This window comes from Parasteatoda tepidariorum, chromosome 6 (genome assembly GCF_982258835.1).
Source record: "Parasteatoda tepidariorum strain Cologne lab strain chromosome 6, Ptep-v5.0, whole genome shotgun sequence".
Lineage (NCBI taxonomy): Eukaryota > Metazoa > Arthropoda > Arachnida > Araneae > Theridiidae > Parasteatoda > Parasteatoda tepidariorum.
The window spans coordinates 70723204-70746175 of NC_141760.1; the positions used below are offsets into that span (position 1 = coordinate 70723204).

The 22972-nt window shown below is 27.8% G+C and overlaps 1 protein-coding gene across 4 annotated transcripts in view; it reads right to left on the reverse strand.

The window, feature by feature from the left end:
- Positions 1-22972, reverse strand: part of LOC107456467 (kin of IRRE-like protein 1) — a 224475-nt gene that overhangs the window by 152322 nt on the left and 49181 nt on the right. For all 4 annotated transcript variants that reach the window (XM_087166016.1, XM_087166018.1, XM_087166017.1 and 1 more), the window contains exon 2: positions 10561-10689. The gene's annotated coding sequence lies outside the window, so the exon portion shown is untranslated. The remainder of the gene's footprint in view (positions 1-10560; positions 10690-22972) is intronic.

Genomic DNA, 22972 nt, shown 5'->3' on the forward strand with positions numbered 1-22972 from the left:
TTAAAATGATCAATGCATGATAAAGTAAAAGTTTACAATGCGAATAAATCATCCCGAATAAAGTCAGGAAAACTACATACTGCCCTCACGGCTCTTCTAGCAAGAACTTTACAAACAAGTTACAAGAAGAAGAAAAAATATTTTAACCGATTGGGAAAGAGGAATAAATTAAACAAATAACCAAATACAACTGGGTGGGAAGGTTTGATGTGAGAAGGCTTAGAACCTCATGTATTCAAGATGCAGAAGTGAACTTAAGAAGGATTCCTTAAACCTCAAACCAATTAATAACATAATAGTAATTATTGCTATACATTAATTATTGCTAATTGCTAATAACCAATTACAAATTACAAACTTTAAACATATTACTAATGTTAGTTGTATCAAGGGTATTCACTATAAATTTCTTGTCAGTGAGATTTTGCGTTTATTGGACACTAAACATATACTTAAACTACAAATTAAAGTATAAGAAAACTATGTTTAAAATCAGGAAATTAAACGTTCTTTTATCGCCCTACATAGAAAGATTTCTTTCTTTTTTCACGAAAATCATTCAGTTTTTCTCATCAGCCATTGACTTCAAATTTTCAAAACAGTTTCCTAATATTAAATTTCTAATTATTTAGGTAATGAGCTTTATAGCATCCTGTTTTTTCAACTGTTTCGAAATTCTTAATTTCTTCACTTAACTTCAACTTACTTTCTACATCTTACACCCCTGTTTTTCTTCCTTTAACCCTGCAGCGCCTATTTCTTATGCTTCTGTATATTCTTCAAACATGTTCCCCAGTTTTATATGTTCGAAACTCAGTTAGACTCTAAATTATATTTTATAACCAAAACTGTTAAAAGAGCCAGTATGATATTATAAATTCAACTTCAATAAACAGAAACACATTAGAATAAATTTATTGATGATTGGAATAAATTTATGAATTCTTTATGGTTTAAATTTATTCTTATTTGAGATCAAACAATATTGTTATGAAGCTTATTTTAAAAATTTTTGAAATAATAATTCAAAATTTTCCAACAAAATTGCACCAGGTTCTTCCCGTAATTTTTTCGACTAAACTAAACAAGTACTGAATTTACCACTTACAAATACATTAATATTTTCTTCTTTGCAAAGATGGTCTGACTCGTGTATTTTTCAATATACCCGAGCATTAAATAGATCTGCTTTCGTTTATTAAATTTTGTCGTCATCCTGCATTGATTTCGTGCTTGAGCAGGTTCCTTAATGAGAGCATAATTAATTTTCTTCCACGCAGTGAAGAGAACAGGCAAACGTTCTACTTGTTTTTGATGGAATATTGGAGAAACTCCAGAACTAATAACACTTAGGCATAGAACTGATTCGCATAGAACTGATTCCAATGCAAGCCGCCCCATCACTGTTACAAAGTTTATGATTAAGAATTTTCCCAGAAATATCTAAATTCTTTCTGTTATACAAAACAACGTATGTATTTTGTTTTATAAATCATGCTTTCTAGTTTGTTTCGTTATTTGAGGAGGATTAAATATTTGCCAGCAAAGGATCTAACAAGGAAATTAGGAATATATTTGAGTGTTATTAAGCTGATAAATTTATGTGCGTACAGTGAACAAAATAAAAAAAAATTGGTGAGTTACCAACTTATATATTTAAAGAAATTGTATTACTAAAGGAAATATTTGTCAAGAAACTTTAAATATTACATACAAACATTAAATGAATAAACTTAACTGTTTATTTATTTTTGTTTAATTATTTATTTTTTAAGTATAAAAATATAAATTCACTCCCGCAATTTAAGTGATATAAGTAGTTTATCAAAAAAGTGATTAGAAATTTAAATTATTAAAAATATTTCTCTTTTAATAATTTCTCTTTTATTTTGTTGAAATGTTTTCCAGGGTATATTTAACAATAAAAAAGTTTCAATTGTTCAAGAATTTTGAAATTTTAATCAAAACTATTGTTCATATGAGAAGCTTATTTTTAAAAAAAAAAGATTTGCATACCATCTTTGTAAAAAGAATACAGTTTATCAAAAAAAAATGTTAACTCATTTCTTCAAAGAAAAATGATACATTTGCTTTTCGTTATGATTCATCAAAACAAAATCTAACATTTTATAAAAGAATTCTTGCGTGTTTAGTGTCATGGTTTCTTCAATAAAATGTCTTAGAAATTGCATTTATTTCTAAAAAAAAGTGCTTTCCTTTACATTTTCTATTTTCCTTGCCCTTCATAACAAACACTCCATTTTATTATGCGTGCAAATCTACTTTACGTGCATTGGACTTAACATTGTCAGTATTACTCATGCACGGAAAAGAGTTATAAAAACACAAATTTTCCTCCAACTCTACAAGATTCGTGACAGGTTTTTCCGAAAACCAAAATGCCACATGGTAAAAAGAGGACAGTGAAAATGCAAGGCCCTCAAGAAGTCTTAATAAAAAGGACAGTCCTAGATTTAGTGGCCTTTTCAAGTTTTTGTATTGCTTTTTTTATTTTTCTATGCATATTAAAACTTCCCCTCATCTTTGATAGAGCATTGCGTTACTTTTTAAGAATTCAAAAAGCAAATTTTAAATCAGTCTTTTTTGTTTGCTTCGTTTGCTTTAACGCGCATCAAATAATGGGCTTTATATTTTTAAAAGTAAAACTTTTATGGATTACTAATTTATAATTTGTGATTAAATTTTAATTTATAATTTATAATTAATTTTTTTAAATTAAAATTGTTAAAATTTTATTTATATATTTAAACAAATTCTTGTTTGAATAACTTATCAAAAGTTATGAATGTCGAAATCATAATTTAAAGTTATGTGGCGTAACTACCACTACGAAAATTAAACATCAATTCACTGGTATATAAGACATGCTAACTTCATTCATTCAAGATGTACCTTTTGATAGATGAAGGTTGGCATGGTCTATAACTCCGCCCCCACAGTTATATCAACTGCAGTGCACTTTAGCAAAATAAAAAAGAGTGATTTTTTTCCTTGTGGTATTGAAATAAATTATACTAGAAATAAAATGTACTCCATATATTTTTTATTTTGATACATTATTATGGAAGTGAACTAGTTTGATAAAATATTTCTCGAACCAAAATCAATGTAAGCAATCTGTTTAGATTTTTATTATCTGGCGTTCCTAATTTCTGGAGTACATTTAATATTCTGAATAAAGTTTAATAAAACCATATGTATTTGTTTTTAATATTTTTATTTCTTACGATCTGACTCATTCAAATTCAGTAAGTTGATTTGAAAATCAATTTAATAAAATTTTAGTTTGATAAAAGTATTTTTTCTCTTTACGACTATCACAGTTTTGCATGATTTGTAACTTCATGTGATAGCATAAATTATTCAAATGAAAACAAAAAAAATTATGAGTTATTTGAAACACTTAAGCAGAGTATTCATTATTTAGTCTGCATATTATTTTCTTTTACAATTCTAATGCATATATATATATATATATATATATATATATATATATATATATATATATATATATATATATATATATATATATATATATATATATATATATATATATATATATATATATATATATATATATATATATATATATATATATATATATATATATATATATATATATATACATACATATATATATATATATATATATATATATATATATATATATATATATATATATATATATATATATATATATATATATATATATATATATATATATATATATATATATATATATATATATATATATATATATATATATATATATATATATAATGCCGAGTTACTTCAAACTACACCATAATGCGATGATGGTTATCATCAACTAATTCAATCAACCATATGATCAATAACAATAACAATAGTATTTATTCCTCAATAATAACATGAGTCACATAGACTCTAACCACTTAGGTTCGAACCACACAGGTTTCAGGTTTTACCTAAAAACAACCAGTTTCACTTAGAAACTACATCAACTGACTAACTCTTCATTTACATCGAGAAAGTTCGTTGCTTTTCGTTAAAGAGAGCGACATCTGGCGTACTAACAGAGAGGCTGTAGTCTCGCATGTTACATATATATATATATATATATATATATATATATATATATATATATATATATATATATATATATATATATATATATATATATATATATATATATATATATATATATATATATATATATATATATATATATATATATATATATATATATATACATATATATATATATATATTTCTATATATTTCCTTAAAAGATATGTCTTTAAAAAACTAAATACTTCCATTCAATTATAAAGCATAGACATGTGTCTCTTTTTTAAAAAAAAAATTTAATGACATGCCATTAAAACCACTGTCGCAATCTCAAATTAAAATATTATAATTTATAAATTATATGAAACACTTTATCAATTTCCTATTTATTTTAACTACATATAGTTTTCCTTTGCAATTCTAATATATTTTCCTTTTTGTACATTTCAAAAAAATTTATCCTAAAAATAAAAAAAAATCCAATTTCTTCCACTTGATCATAGATATGCGTATGTATAGATATGCGTCTCTTTTTTTCATGAAATTAAATTAAGTGCATGGTGGAGAAACAAAAACCCTCCGTTACCCTAATCAAAACTTTTTAAATCATAGATTATCTTAAACACTTCATTATTTAACCTACATAATATTTCCTATACAATTCTAATACCTTTTTTTTTTTTGTATTTCTTAAAAAAAGATAGATTTAAAAAATACAATTTCCTCTATTTAATCATAAGATATAGAGATGCGTCCCCTTTTTTGAAAAGAATTTAAATGCAAGCTGCAGAAACAAAATACCATCAATTGTCCTACACTCCAATCTGCAAAATGTATAAATGGCCACAGACGCGATGGAGCCTAATCAAGAAAAAAACCATGGGAAGAACTAAAGGGGAATGTGAAAAAAGGCTGGAGAATGTGAAAGATATATCCGAAATGGTGAAAAGGAAAAAAAGGGAAAAAATGTAGATACATGTAAAAAAGATTACCTCAAGGGATAAGATGACATGTGGTTCTTTTTAGTGTGCCATAAAGATTTTTCGCGTCGAAATTCCCAGAAATACAAAATGAAACTTCAGATGGAATTTTGAACGGGTATGTGACGTCACTAACAGCTGTCGTTGATGAGGATTTAAGATGAGTTTTGCCATCGATCCTGTGAAACCGTTGAACTGAATTTGTTTGCGTGATCAGATACACTACATATACTAAATTTGAAATTGTACTTTTTAAAATGAAATTTTTTCGAGTTCGCTTAAAATGTAATCATTTTTAGAGAAGAGGTTTAATTAAAACAGCGAATTCTTTTCTATAAATTATTCAGACAAACTTTTATTAGCAGCTGCCTTCTTTAACAAATGCGAAAATTCAAATGAAATGCTTGTCTTCTTTAGGAAAAATATTTAAATGATGTTATTTGAGCATATTGGGATGATTTTTTCTTACGAAATATCAAGGCAGCTTGTTACACTAATAGCTGTTGAACTGTAAATTTTAATATCAGTATTTGCACAATTAAGATAAGAACATTAAATTGTTTATTGCTATAAAAAATATAAAAAAAAGAATATTATTTTTTTCTTCTGAATTTATAACCTCATTAAAAATGTTTGAATGTGTTAATTCTATTTCGAATCAAAGTAAAGTAAGCTTTTGTTTAATTCTAGTTTTTGTTTAATAAGATATATAAACGTTATACAATTTTCTTAAAAATTTAATACACCCTACCCTTATAAGTAAATCACACTATTGGGATGTTTCCCTTATAAATGAATTTATACTGAACTGCAAAAAATTTCTGATCAAATTACGGTAAAAATTGCAGGTACTCTGTATGCCGGTATTCAGTGTGCCGGTAATTTTTATCTCTAAATCCACCTTAATGAAACATTTTTCGTAATGAAACAATCTGATATACCGCCGATCTGATTACAGTAATTATCATAAAATCACTTAATAACTCTAATTAAATAAATATTACAGTAAAAATGATGATATAATATTCTAAGATAAAAAAAATATACAGTAAAACGGATTCAACCGTAGAATTGATTTTACGGTTGAATAGATTTTAAGGTGAAATAAATTTTCTGGTAAAATGATTCTTACGGTCAAATAGATTTTAAGGATGATGCACCCAAAGTGCCGTTATTTCCATCCGTAATTTGATCCTGAATTTTTTACAATGTAGTTGATAATATAAAAACACTTTTAAGTGATGTGTTATTTAGCTTTTTTGATCTAAAATGATGTAATCTCCTGGTTTGAAAAATCCATTAAGTCATATTTTGACAAAAAAAAAAAACAATACTTAATTTAATAATTCAGTTTAATTTTTTATAAAACTTTAAATATTTTAAGAGTATAATCATTAACTTTAACATGCAAACTAACAATATTTTGTGACAGTTATTTAATGCTTGAAAAACTGAAAAAAAACAGGTAAAAAAAAGACCTGAAGGGAGATGGTGAGCGTGGCTTAGAATTAATTTTCAGCACTGCATTTTCTTCTCCCATTAAATAAATTTTCTAACTGAGTTTAAACAGCACGCATTCAGCTCACACATACTTTAGACACTGTTAAAACGTGGCTAATCTTGCAGCAATTTTATGAATCGAAACTCACATTAAACGCGGGCTCAATGGCAGAGAGAATGTCCTGAAGAGATTAAACCGACTCAGAATAATTGATTTAGTCTTTTCCAGAAACTGGACCCCAGACCTGTTTCCCGTCGTTCATCAGACGTGAAATGGCGCGGAAAGGCATAGCATCGGCAAAATTCTATTTTATGGTAAAATGAACCAAGTCCAGTAACATAGGGACATTTTTAAGACTATGTGATGTAAACTTCTTTACAGAATTCTAAACACCTTTCAGAAGCTTTGGAAATAATAGTTTGAATGAATATGGATTTGATGGATGATACATTTATCCATTTGTTCTAAATCTTTTCATACATTTCCTCATAAATTTTCATATTAAATACGTATGTTTATATGGTAGAAAAGTTTAATGGGGTTACATTAATTCATTTTAACACAGCAACTTTCTGAGAGATACTTTATGCGAAAGTTTATGTTAAAAAGTATAATTAATCTCTTACTTTGTGTTACATCACAGAATAGGTTAGCATATTTAAAAAAAATATTAAAATAAGTAAAAATACCCTACTTAAATTACATTGTTATGCATCATTTTTTTCTGCAAGTGATACTGAATGCAACTTATGTGAAATTAGATGCATTGAAACATGCGCAAAGATATTAGAATAATAATTATAAACGAAGTATAAATATATGTAACGTATTTCTTAATTTGAATAGTGACACGACCCACCCTAATTGTGTAGGGTTTACGTCAAGCAGAAAATGTACAATAAATAGAAATAAAAGTTACAGAAGAACCCAAAGGGGCAAACAGACAGTCAAAAGACCATAGTAATAAAATAAAACACAAAAAAAGAGTTAATGAATAAACAATATATTTATTTCTGGCCGATAATTGCTGTTTAATGCAGCTCTCTTCTGCGTTAAATATTAAACATCACTGAAACTAAGAAAATGCTTTACTTTATTGTTGTTATATCTACTTCTGTTACAATTATAACTAAAACAAAAATACAGAACTAATTACTTATATGAACTATCTACGGTTAACTTTGAAATTCTGTCCAAATTATAGCTCAGTGTGTTTCGGCTTGCTAACGCGCGAAAATATTTATCAGATCGCGGATACGTACCCAGGTTGGTAAAATCCTTATCCGTATAATCCACGTCTGGCCACTGTTCCAGCCAACCCCAACAAGGAGAACGTACTTGATTAGTGGCAATTATTTAAAATGTCAATCGAAAGGAGGTTGCAACGTTGTTTACAAATATAATTGTTTTATTTGTTGTTGACGTATGCCTGTTTAAGCAGAGGGAGTGCGATTGTTCTTATTTTACAGTGGAGCCATCTATAGCCAAGAATTCGACTTCTGCCACACGTCCAAATCCACACCTCCAAACGTCACACCCGTTAATAGGGCGGACCCATTCATACATCCATTCATTCTTCCACAGATCGTAATTTTGGCCTGAATCAGAAAACGATCGATCTACAATCTAGTACCCCCAGAGGCATTGATTTGTTGTGGGAACATAGAGGACTTTTGCTACTCGACAGATTTAACGTGTATCAGTCACTTTACTACACGGGGAGTCTTCGGTCGTCGGGGTTTGAACCCATGATCTCTCAGACATAGGCCCAGCGCCCTACCGACCAGGCTATCCCGGCCTGTTTTGTTTTACTTAATTTTGTTATTAAATATGTCTGAAAATAAAATTTGAAAAAAAAAATATACAAATGTGCATGCATTAATTACACGCCACTACATAGCTATGGGAAAAAGTTAATTTTTACTAAGGAAATAGAAAATTTTGCAAAGCCTTTAAATTTATCGGTTAAATCAACTGAGATTAAAATCAGCGTATTGTTGAATTCATCATTTTTCTAAATAAACTGGTATGTTTCTTCTGAAAAAGTTCGAGAACACATTTTCTTACATAAGAGCCCTAGGGAACATGTTTCGTGAAGCCCCAGGAAACGAGCGGGATAAACGTCTGATCAACCAAAAGACCATATAATGACCAAAAGAAAAAAAACGCTATTTTATCCTAAGAAGGATTGAGTAGCTAATACATAGATCTACAATGATTACTTTATTCTTACATCTAGGTTTTTTTCCAGATATCTAGGGTATTTATTCATTGAAAATATGTTTTTGTTTCCGATTTACCTCTTTAAACATCATCAGCACAAATTAATTAGCATATTTAAAATCAAGCACTCGAAAAACAAAGGTTGTATCTGACTAAGGGAAAATTTAATTATTACAAATAAATTTACTAAGATCTTCTGTTTTTATTTCCTTACACGTATGGTGCGCAAAATAAGAAACGGACCACCCTAAATAACTTTTGATCTAATAATCGGATCTTAACATTCTAGGACGCGTTCTTAAGGTTATTTGAGGGGGTGACCTCAAATATGCTAATTAATTAGTGCCGACGACATTTTAAATTACGAAATCAGATACAAAAACGCACGTCCTCTGAGTAGGCGTACATTTCTTCAACGGATTTGGATTTCAATCCCCCAAAATATTGCGGGAAGCCACAAAGGGAAATTTGGTCCCCATAGTTAGATCAAGAGAACAATCCAATGTTTGGAAAACTTAATGTTAATTTTACTTTTTGCGTATTTCGCCTTACCTCGAGAACTTCTTAAGTGAATTCCAAAACTTTTGCACGCAATTATAAAATTCGTTTATCCAAAGATAATTTCATATAAAAAATAAATTTTAGTAGTTTATTTAAAAATTATTCTATTTAATAATTGTCGAAAAAAATTGAATTGCAAGGTATACATTTTCTTACATCATTTTAAAGTATTTAATTTTTCGTGGCAAAGTCACAATTTGTGCGAAATCGGTAGAATATCTCCTGAGCAATTTAATTTTATGTATACGACATTTTCAAAATTCGATTTCTCAAAAGCGATTCGACCGATTATTTCTGAGAAATTGAATTTTCTGAATTAATATTGAATTAACTGAATTGAATATTCTTCGACAGGAGACTTCATTAAAATATGGCAAAAGTGAATATGACAAAGAAGTAATGGCGCGAACTTTAGGTCAAGACTCAATAAGGTGATTCAGACATAGTTCAATAATCATGTGGCAATAATCCCTTGCCTCCAATGATAGCAATGCATCTATGGTCTAAAGTGTAGAATACAACATCATCTTTATAATACACTGTAGTAGTGACATTATGTTATTTCCACTAATTACAATTAAACCCATTTGAATAATGAATCTCAACTCAGTCCCGGTACCATCCCCACCAACATTTAAATAGTGGACCACTTTAGAGGTCGTTATGTTGTTTTCATACTGTTGGAAGGCTATACAGATTCATTACTGCATGTCTTTCAGCGATGCACTCTTACTTCAACGAGTTATAAGCCATAGGTCTACTAATCCTATTTAACATTGTTTAGATTCACATTTGGTCCCAAGTTGATTCTTACAGCAATTATCATAAATCTACAGAAGTTTTGCTTGGTTTAGAGTCACCTTGAAACCAAACATTTGCAAAGCTTGTATTATCAAGCTAAAACTCCATATCAATGATCCTCTTGAAAGGATCTTTGCAGCTCGCAATCCATACTTATAATCCTCCCACGCATATGATTCTTTATTATCCTTCCTTTTGATAACACTCTTTTCTAACACTTTTTATTGTATATTTTATTGTGTGGATTCTGGAAGAAAATTCAGATTTACACAATTAACTAAAATCAATGCTTATAAAATATTATAATTTTAAAACACTGTTACTTGAACTTGGATGTGACGAAGAATGGAAGAAAAATAAAAACTGAATAAACAAAGAGCTATAATAAAAATTTTTAAATATATGGTTAAAAACAGTACTTACATTTTAACAGAAGATAAAGTTGATTTATTAGAAAATGTTCAGATGCATAAGGATAACTTTTTCTGTTTGCCTTCAGGCATCTTCGCATATCTTTGTAAAAGAGATATTTTGGGGAATTATTTACAATACCTAAAAAAGAATATAGAAATTAGGCATCACAAAGGATTTTTATGCATTACAGCAAATTTGACAAGATGGAATATATATATATATATATATATATATATATATATATATATATATATATATATATATATATATATGTGTGTGTGTGAGAGAGAGATTGGTGGCAATATCCGATGATTTCTCGCTTAGTTTTTGAGTTGAATTTTTATTGTGTAACACATGTGTAACATTGTATTTTGTTGTGTACATTAAAAGACAATATGAAAAAAAGAACTAAATAAGATTACATTTCGCTAACCATATAAAACGCCACATTAGCATCCTATCACATACCGTGTGGAGTTGTCGAGCTCCCGGACATTATCGTACGGAAGAACAGTATACAAGCTAGTGTGGTTCATTGTGCCACCCCAGCCTTGGTTTTATCCTCCATGTGACTTATATTATTTTTGTGAGCTACAGCTAGTTACAAAACTAAAAAATTCTAAGAAATTTTAAGCTTTGTAAAATATTTACATTATAACATCCTCTATTTGTCTACGTATTGATTGCATATAATATGTATAAAAGTAAAAAAAATTGGTTGAGTACTAATAACTATATTATCGAAGTCTTATTTTCTAATTTCCCCTTTTCAATAATATTGTCAATAAAATTAATTCTGTCAATAAACGGTAAATATATCGAAGAATATCGGGGTATTTTATGCAAAGAATGGAATATGATAATCAATATATGAGAATCAATGTATGCACAATATAGAATGTCTGTATAATTTGTTTATAGTCATTTTAGGGCGTAAATAACGCGTGAAACAGTAATCTATTTATGATCTGTTGGTCCATTATAGGCATTCCATACAATAACTGGGCTTACTACAGAATTTCAGATTTCATGCATTGGCTGTAACATAGATAAATTTTTAACATTAATATTTAATTTATGTTATTTAGATTCTATATTTATGTTTATATTTATGGTTCTCTCAAACAGTCATAAATTTTTATTTTTATGCATCTCGCTAAACTATAAACACAAAAGTAAAATTATAAAGAATTTAATAAATGTATTTTTCAATAAATAAATTCATATATTTGGGTAAAAAGATCACTTAAATCCATAAACTCGTCGTTGTATATCTAAGAAAAAAAATATATTTATATATATTAATAATATTTATATTTTTTATTTATGTTTATATTTATGATTCTCACAAACAGTCATAAATTTTTATTCTTATACATAGCGCTAAACTATAAACACAAAAATAAAATTATAAGGAATTTAATAAATTTAATTTTCAATAAATAAATTCATATATTTGGGTAAAAAGATCACTTAAATCCATGAACTCGTCGTTGTATATCTAGGAAAAAAAATAATATTTATATATATTAATAATATTTATAATTTTTATAATAATAATATTTATATATATTAAAAATATTTATAATTTTTATAATAATAATATTTATATATATTAATAATATTTATAATTTTTATAATAATAATATTTATATATATTAAAAATATTTATAATTTTTATAATAATAATATTTATATATATTAATAATATTTATAATTTTTATAATAATAATATTTATTATATTTATCATAATAATATTTATATATATTAATAATATTTATAATAATAATATTTATAATAATAATATTTATAATATTTGTAATAATAATATTTATATTTTTTGTTCATGTTTATATTTTTAATTTATGCTTATATTTATGATTCTCACAAACAGTCATAAATTTTTATTCTTATACATCGCGGTAAACTATAAACACGAAAATAAAATTATAAAGAATTTAATAAATGTATTTTTCAATAAATAAATTCATATATTTGGGTAAAAAGATCTCTTAAATCCATAAACTCGTCGTTGTATATCTAGAAAAAAAATAATGATGATGCTAAATGCTATTTCCCTTTGAAATCAAATGCGGAAAACTAGTGGACATATATCACTGAATTACAATATTTTCCAATTTATATCTTATTCTTTTACAATGTTGCGAGTAGAAAATATCCAATAAATTCAGTGTAATAGATTCAGCCACAATAACAGCGTCAGCAATATCTTCATCTCCCTTAAAGTGCTTATTCAAGAAACCTTTTAAGTATAAGTGGTTTCCGACAAAGCGGAATCTTATATTGGTTGCAAGAAAATAAAAGAAAATTCGCCCAAATATACTAAATAGATTTCTTCCATATAGTCGGTTTCTTTCAGGAGAAGAAAGACTGGAAAATACCGCAGAATGACTGGACTACAAGAGCGTTTGATAAATTGCAAGAAACACGGTTTGTTCCCGATACCCTAACTGTAATGCTCCTGTTTTCCTTGATAGTTGTCTAGATTTTACTTATTCTTTTATTTTTTTATACTTTTTCACGTCTTTTATTTATTTTCAAACCTATGTTATGCGTGGAGCGGTATTTGTAGCTGGAAAGAAAAATGTTCACTTTAACTTTTTCTGTCAACTGCCCATGGCGGAGGTTTTTCTCCCACTATCTTTTTTGGAACATCTCTAAAAACGGTTGTCGTTATCTGGAAGTTGAATTTAATGGGGTACTTGCAAAACTACCAACGTTGCTTCAAAAGCTGAATTCTGCGGGGCCATATTCGCTTTTAAAAATTGATTTCACTTGGAGGATATTTTTTTTTATTTGTTTGTAGCTATATCGAATACTCCAAAATTCATTCCCATAATATTCTTTTTGAAATCTCAATGTTTGAGACATTCTCTCAGATTGCATTTTTCAAATATTTATTTCCATGAAAGTAATTGATTTTCAAGTTTTGAGAGAAGTTTCGCTTTAGGGCGCAATATCTTTTTTTTTTCTTTGACAGAACTTTCTTTACATATTTTAGGATTTGATTCTCATTTAATCAAGCGTGTATATCTATTTTTTTCAATCAGCAATCTCATATAGCTGAAAGAATTTTTACAAAATGAATTCGGTGTCATTTTTTATAAGATAATCTGAAATATTTTGAAAAAAAAAATTTGGTTTTTCTTAAATAATCTAGGGCATTTTTATTTAAGTTCGAAAAAAATTTTAAAGCTTTGGTTTTATTAGTTGAACTTTTTTGCTTATTTGTAACTACTTCTGAAACTTTTTCGACAGTCTTGGGTAGAGAAAAAAAAAGAAAATATATTTTCGCTAACCAAACACAAAATATTTTCGTGTCACATATTTTAGTGGTAATAATTAAACTAAGGACAAACATAATTAATTTTTTTACAATAAATTCTGAAATAAACTATGACGACTGTAAAATAATTGCCTTAAAATTAAACATAATATATTTAAATTTTTTATACATTTTGGAAATCGAGTTACTAAGCGAAATCAATGGCGCTTTATTAAAATTTCCAAAAAAAATGAGGACATTTCGTTCTTTAAAGGGGTCCCTAATTCATGAGCCACCTGAGGCTCTAACTCTCAGTCTGACCCTGAACTGACTGAAAGATAAGTACTTTGCACTGTGCGATTTGTTATGAAAAAAATTGAAGTAAGCATTCAGTATCAGCATAAATATATTTGCTTGTGTGTCTGTATTTTTTCTTTATTTTTCCATTTAACAAAAACAATCTTTATATCTTTAAAAAAAGAAAAAAAGTGGTATAATTAAAAAAATTAAATAAAAAAATGCTAGGTCAAATATAGTATAAAACTTAAAACTTCACAAGGTTAAGTAAATGTTATGAAACACTACAGTGTGATACTTTATGATAAATCACATTTATTAAGTCGAAAAACATACACATTTGAAAAACTAGAAGTAGTAAAGAGATTTTTATTTATTTTTCAAAACAAATTACAATTTTATCAAAATTTGTTGCATTTTGAGGATTACTAAATTTTGACAAATTAATAAAGTGAAAAATTGATTGTCCGGAAGAGTTTTCACACAGTGATAATAGGCTCTATTGTTGAAAAACGCTTCCTTTTCACACGCCAAATTACTTTTTCTCTTACTCAGCTTTTACGGACATAAGCCTTTATTCCTCGGAGATCTTCATTTAGTATCAGTATAAATACATTTCCTTGTTTATTTGTACTTTTATTTCCTTTATTTTTCATTAAAAAACAATCTTTATATCTTTAAAAAGAAAAAAAAGTGGGATAAAAGCTCAAAGTATAAAAACACTGCCAGGTCGAAACAGTATAAAGCTTAAAAATTCTCTAAATTGGGACATCAAGTGTATAAGAACAACTATAAACTTTATTTCTTGACTTCTCCTGCTTTCATTCTATTTTCTTCTCCCAGAAACATTTAGAAACTTTGAAAACTTTTCGACTCACTTCACTCTGTGCTAGAACTCAATAAATAATAATAATAAAAGAAGAAGAAGAAAAAAAAACACAACAGAGTATAGCACCGTTATCATTAAAGGTAGGGACAAAAAAGGAAAGAAAGGGGCGAGACAAATCAATAAGAGGAAAAGGAATTTTCTCTTTGCCTATGACTTTTGCTGTTTCCATGAGGTCACGCAAGAAAAACGAACTAGTGTTTCCCATTGCCAGTGCTGTTTTCCCCCATAACATCAGAATTTTTCCCTTGCTGAGTATGCGAATTACTTTGGGTTTTATCGAAGACCTTTATTGTTGATCTTTTGACCTTATTACAGTTTCCCCTTTCCTATAGAGGTTTGTTGAAGTTAAGTGGTTTTTGAAGTCACTCCAGTCCTTTGCCAAAAAAGTGCTATTCTGATGAATTTTATTGATATAGAAAGAATAATTTGGAAGAATTTGATGGCGGAAGAAAATGCTGATGTTTTAGGTGGGAGTAAGAAAAAAACTATATTTTTGTGTTCGAGATGCAAGTGCTGATTATCATTTATTCTTTCTTAAAAATGAGAATAAAAAGTGTCGAGCTTTTTTCAGGATTTCTGCTTATTTGAAGAAAAAATCGAGAATGAAACGTGATCAATGGGTTTAGTTCTATTTATGATATATATATATATATATATATATATATATATATATATATATATATATATATATATATATATATATATATATATATATATATATATATATATATATCATAAATAGAAACTTAGTATATATATATATATATATATATATATATATATATATATATATATATATATATATATATACTAAGGTGATGTGGTGCATTGTCATAATGATGTCTGAAATGTTGATGAACTCTGTGTGTTTTTTGTTAGTCAAGTTTCTTGGACTGATTCTTCGACATTTCGAACCAATTCCCAATTAAATTTAAGTTAATTAATAAAAATCGAGAACTTTATACTAAATGCACAAAAATAACTGCTAATTCTTAGTGTGAGGTGAAAAAATTGAAAATCCTAAGCTCAATCTACCGTAAAAGAAAAAGAAATGATTGTGCGTCTAAATTGTCAATCAAGTAAGGAGGGATTTGTCTTCAAACAGAAGGGTGGAACAATTTAACGATGTAATCACAAGTTATCTTTTTTTTCTCTTTATACTATTTTATCCAGTCGCTGTTGTTTAACATATGTTTAAAACTTGTAAGACACGTGTTGCTTATTATTTTTAAAAGTTTACTTGCCAATGTTCAAAAAATGGAGCATTGACAAGTAATTTTGAGTTAGAATTTTATGTGCAATTAAAGTCCAAATACTAGCATTTTTCATGCATTGAAAATTTATATTATAATTTTTTTGCATTTAGTTCGGTTACCAGAATTATTTTTTGCATTTAGTCCATTACCGGAATTATTTGACTTTTTTATTATTTAAGAAATTTTACACAATTTTTAAATTTCACCGCTTGTCATATAATTTGTCATATATCATTAATTTGGCTACTATTGACAGATTTCATGAATTACTTTTGGAGAATATAGAATTTCCAGTCAATATCTGATCACTTTTGGCATTACAATAGGTTTAAATTTTTAATATAATTTAAACTTTTGACTGCTGACCTTTATCCTGCATCCATATCCATCCACGCTACTTTATTTGATGCTATCCAAATAATATCTGATCATGCTATAACATTTGTACTACTATATTCATAGGATAAAACTATTTAAAGAACATCCGTCCTAGTGCCGAAAAGGATGTTTTACAATTTCGAGAATTTATAAATTTATACCATTCTGTTCCGTCCGAAAACATTTGCGGAGATCTAACGGAAGTGATCGTTACCACTATCCGTAAAACAGGATGCTGTTAAACGTCGATATTCCAAAAAGGAAAAATTGCTTTAAGCAAACCTTATTTTTTCACTCAATTTTGTTATTATAGCATTTACATTTTAGTAGTTTAATAACTAAATTTTATGTTATTTGTTTGTGTTTTTAAATTCAGCCTTCAAATGGTTAGAATGAATTCAGAATTCAAAGAAATTCCGAAACTTTTGATTATATCTGAAACTAGAAGTTTCATAAACATTAATAAAAAAGCTTTTAAATAGATATTGTAAAAAGATTGAAATGTCGATAATATATTCTACCTATTCCTCATTTCCTACAACACAGTTAAGAGATATGCACAATGAAAATTCACCATGTGCGATATAAAACACCCTTATTGAAACCAAAGCAGATGATGAAATTAACCAAAATTATTCTATGACAAACGCGAAGGTTGAGTAAGGACGAGACAGAGAAACGATAGTGTGAGCATAAATGGTTAAAAAAATTCTTATGATGAGTTTTTAAATTTCATCAAAAAGTTGCAAGCAAGTATGAAACTCTAAGGCATTTTAAATGCAATATCTTTTTAAAAATTAAGAAATATAAGTATTAAGAATCTGCATATATCTTTAAAAAAATAATATATTAAATTTTTTATAGCTTTAACATTTTAAAGTTTTCAAACATAATACTCCAACAATTTCAACAATTCCGAATTCCTTGTTCAGTTTTTCTATTATAAACCGTGTTTGGTATCTTTATCATGCTTACATTAGCAATAAAATGAAACTGGTAGCCATTTCAATTAGATCTAAACATCATTAGTATAGCATTCTTAAACACAGCATTTTTAGCAATTATTTGTCCGTTCTACTTAAACCTTACCTCCTAAATGCATGATGTTTTGGTAGAGTCATGTTTTGAATAATGTTAGAAAAATAAAAGACTTCCTTACATTCCAAGAATAAAGAAGCTTTTAATTTAACTCTTAATTACTACACTTTTGTTAAGTGACGTGTGATTAGACGAAGCAAAAAGATGCGTAGAAGCGTAAGGATTGTGTTAAATCTCTGTTTGGTGATATAGCATCCTGCTTAGCAGTTATACGACAAGAAGTGCGTGACTTCCTTTCAAGCTTTATTACATTCGATGTTACATAAATATACGTTATTCTGCCTAGTAAATTTATAGCATGGTTAATATTCCAGGGTAAAAAAATAATAATACAACAATTAGGAGGACCGGGAAGTAATGTTCTTTTGGAGCATTAAATATTCGTTAGCCTTTAAAACTAATTCATTTTTTTCGATCCACTTCGACTGAGATTGAAAGGTTGTTGCTAACGAGGGTGGATACATTATTGTTTAAAAATAAAATCTTGATAGCATGTATATAAAAATACACCGAAACGACATTACTCCCAGTCCTCCTAATACTTAAGTCTATACGCTAAGATAATTATTTATTTTCCATTCAATAATAAAAGATAACTTTATAATAATAATATTATAATAATAATATAATAATAATAATAATAATAATATTATATTAATAATACTATTATAATAATAATAATATTATAATAATAATATTATTATAACAATAATAATATTATAATAATAATGATAATATCATAATAATAATAATATCATAATAATAATAATATTATAATAATAATAATATTAACGTAATAATATCATAATATAGGAACATCAGCCACTGTTTTTTACTTGTCAAGAATAGCGAATGTTTTTAAACTGTTTATAATGTTTCTGCAACTGGTTATGGGAGTCATGGAGGTTAAGGCTTTATAATTCCATGACTAATAGTATTATTTTACATCATCAATATAGAACTTTGACCACTTTTAAATTCTAAACAGGTTGGGAATTACTAATCTAAATCTGAGTGAAATAAAATTTCAGTACTTAGCAATAACAGCCTTCAACCTTAACCAGCATGTCATCGAGACTCCTTCATACGTAACTACAGGGTAATTATCTTTAAAAGTCCACTGTAAAAAATTCCAGATCAAATTACGATAAAAGTACGGGTAGTCAGGGAGCCGGTACTATTAACTGTGAAATCTATTTTTACCGGAATATGTTACGGAACAAAAAGTTTGATATACCGGATTATTGCAGTAATATTTAACTTAAAATCATCAAATAAGTAAATAAATATTATAGTAAAAATTAAAGCATAATATTTTACAGTAAAAATCGTTTTATGGATGTTGCAACCAAAGTACCTGTACTTTAACCAAAAATTATTCCGAATTTTTTTGCAGTATAGTTATACTGTATCAAAAATGTCTAAACATAATAAAATTTCTTATTTATTTAAAAACAAATGAAGCTTATAATATACAGTAGATTAAAATTTTAAGTTGGAAAATATAATTTTATTCATCATATGATTCTCCGAATAATTTGTCTTTTGACAAAACCTGAGAGCACAAAAATTCAATTATTAAGGAAAATAAATGAAAGATTTCAAAGGTTAATGTAAAAGCAAACATTTAATTTTATTCGAAGCATAGCATATTCCACCTTAATGGAAGCCACTCACAGAATATCATCGTTAAGGATAATATACTGCTTTTCTCGTATCATTATGCATCATTACAGAGTTCCTCTTCTTTAACTACAGCAAAAGGATTCGAATTCAAAGAATATGTTTCGATTCGCAAATGAATATGTAACATCAATCGAATACATGCTGAGAGCAATAAATATGAAGTTTGAAGTAATCGACCATTTATTACCAATGTGATATTTTACTTTGAAAGTATTAGCATAGGAATTTCATTACATCACGCAATGAACGTACGTTTCAGTATTTTATAAACCTTCTGCTTTTCTTTCAACTACATTAAAGAAATTGTTATTTGAATTGCTTAGGAGAGTATATATCATTTATTTTTTAAATAAGAAACTTTCTTGTCATACTTTAAGAGGAGGTGTTTAAAGTGCAATAACAAAATTACTGATTACTGAACTCTACCACGTCAACATTCCCAGTTGTAATTTACACTTAAAAAGGGAAAAAATCTTTATCAATCACGTTTTCCCTTAGTTGTTGTTGTTGTTAATTTACGTCGCACTAGATCTGCACAATGGGCTATTGGCGACGGTCTGGGAAACATCCCAGAGGATGATCCGAAGACATGCCATCACAATTTTGATCCTCTGCGGAGGGGATGGCACCCCCGCTTCGGTAGCCCGACGACCTGCGCGCGAAGTCGAGCACTTTACGGTAGCACAGTTTAACGAGGACCAATACCGCACATCCTCGGTGCCTACGCAGACTGATCCAAGTGGTCACCCACCCGCACACTAACCGTAGCATGTGATGCTTGACTTTGGTGATCTGCTGGGAACCGTGTCTTAACGATCAGTCCACTGCGGGACACGTTTTCCCTTAGCAATACCGTATTGTATTCCGTTCTATACGTAGAAACGAGATTACTTGAAGTCAATCGTTCTCAGATGGTCAGGTGTATGCTATTGTATATTTTATTCTATATTGTATGCCTGAAAGGAATGCATGTATCCACAGTCCCCACTCTCCCCATAGTGATGAAGATGAAACTTCAAATAACCTAGTTTCTTCGTGAATATCTGCACACAAAACGTAACTGCTAAAAAACAAAATTGCTAATATATATATATATATATATATATATATATATATATATATATATATATATATATATATATATATATATATATATATATATATATATATATATATATATATATATATATATATATATATATATATATATATATATATATATATATATATATATATATATATATATATATATATATATATATATATATATATATATATATATATATATATATATATATATATATATACATTTTATTAAACACTGAAATACGATTATGAATGTAAATGTGATTACAATATTACTTTCCATGAAAAAAACTTTCCACGCACATGACAGCTAATGAGTTGAACAAAGACTTTTGACACTGTTTAGTTTTGTTGCAGTTGGTACTCTACATTAAAGTTTCACCAATCGAAGCGTTTCTTTGATTCGTGTATTATGATGCATGCTAAACGTAAAATCCAGCTCTTTACAAATTGCTGACATCACTTTGTAATTTCACAAACAAGGTTTGATATAGTAAGCCTATCTAATGACTAAGGCAATTTGCAAAGAGTAGATTTTCTAATTAGCTACCGACTTATAAAAACTCTGATGTATTGCCACTGATAGGTATAGTAAGCCTATCAAATGACTAAGGCAATTTACGAAAAGTAGATTTTAAGATTAGCTACCGACTTATACAAATTCTGATGTATTGGCACTGACAATATTAAAAGAAATGATGCCAATAACTGCTATTTTAGTTGTTAACACTTTAATTACAAGTTAATAAAATCAAAATGTGCACGTTTTTTAAAACATTTTGAATAAATATATCTCTATCCTATGCTATTAATTAGTTTAATCTTAAGACAAAAAATAAAAATCTGAATTTAAAATATTTTTTAAAGTTTAATAGGTATATGACGTACAAAAGTATTGAGAAAAAAATTCGTTTAAAATTTCGTCTTCATTTTTTCAGAAATAAAATATCTATAGTTTTCAAAGTACTTAGGTATCAGTTCATTGTACCATTGTAGCTGCTTGAAGGGAAAAAAATGAGAGAGAGAAGAAAAGGAATTGTGAAAAATCTTCGTCCAAATCTTTAATTTGAGAAACCAAATTTAATGACGACTTTTAAAGTACTAGAAAGCCAATAGAAGAAAGAAAGAAAACGGATTATATCATTTTCTAAAATTTCATTTCTCAAGGTATTTCTCTTTGAAATGAACTTTGACCATTTCCTTAAGTACAGGTCGATAGAAGCTGGAAAAATGAGATAACGAAATAAAGCTGCCATTCGTCTTCGAAATTCAAGAGAAGCTTTAACTCAAGAAATGGGAATTCTGTCATACTTGAATTTATCAAGTAACGATACTAAATGCTTAGTTCCTTACACGATTTGTATTTGAATAACTCCCTTATCGAGTTTCGAGCAAAGGTCAGTGGTATTGTTGCCATTTCAGAAATATTAACTCTATATCTAACTCTATTTTCCATTGAATTTTTGAATGAATTTTTTTGAACTTTTTAATGCTACGATTAGTATATTTCGTAAATGAAAATATTATAATTAACGCTAACATAAGTAATGTTATAAAATAGAGTATATCCATATTGCTTAATTAATATCACTAGTTTTATAAATTGTACTAACCTTAAAAATATCGCTTATTTATGATGAAAGAAATAAATAGGCCAAAAACGGGTAAACATACTGGTTTACATACTTACTTCTCTGGATAAACATACTGGCTTTTTTTTTCAATTCGGAATTATTAAAAAGGATAGCCGTATAAAAGTCGAATGCTTAAATGTCGATTCCTCACAGACCATCAACTAGACTGGCTCTAATTTTGTTTTTTTGCCATGTAAAAGTACATACATTAAAGTGGTGTAATTTTTTTCGACTATTATTAAATACAATAATAATCAAAAATATTAAAAATATTCTAAAATGTATTTTTCGCATGGAATTATCTTCGTATAAACGATTTTTATAAATGCGTGCAAAAATTCCATTTGCTTAAAAAATTCTTGATATATGACAAAATACGTAAACAATAAAATGAGCATTACGGGGTCCAAACTTTGGATCGCACTCCTGACCAAACTACTGGCACCATATTTGTCCAGATCACTGCTACACTATTTGTTTTGGAAGTCAGAAATCCGAAAACATCGAAGAAAGTGCAGAATGTTATTCAGAGAAAGTATGTTTTTGTGACTTAAAATATTATTCAGAGAAATAATGTTTAATAATAAATGTTATTCCGAGAAACTATGCCTTGTGTCTCTTCGTAACTTGAAATATTGCCCGTACTAATTAATTAGAGGAAGTCACTCTCTCGAACCATTAAGTTTGAGTCCAAGAGCGTGAAGATCCAATTATTAGATCACAAATTATTCAGGTTAGTCTGTTTATTTTCTTGCGCCTGTACATATTACGTTTCTTTTTAGGCAATGTTTTTCTATTCATAGTGTTAAA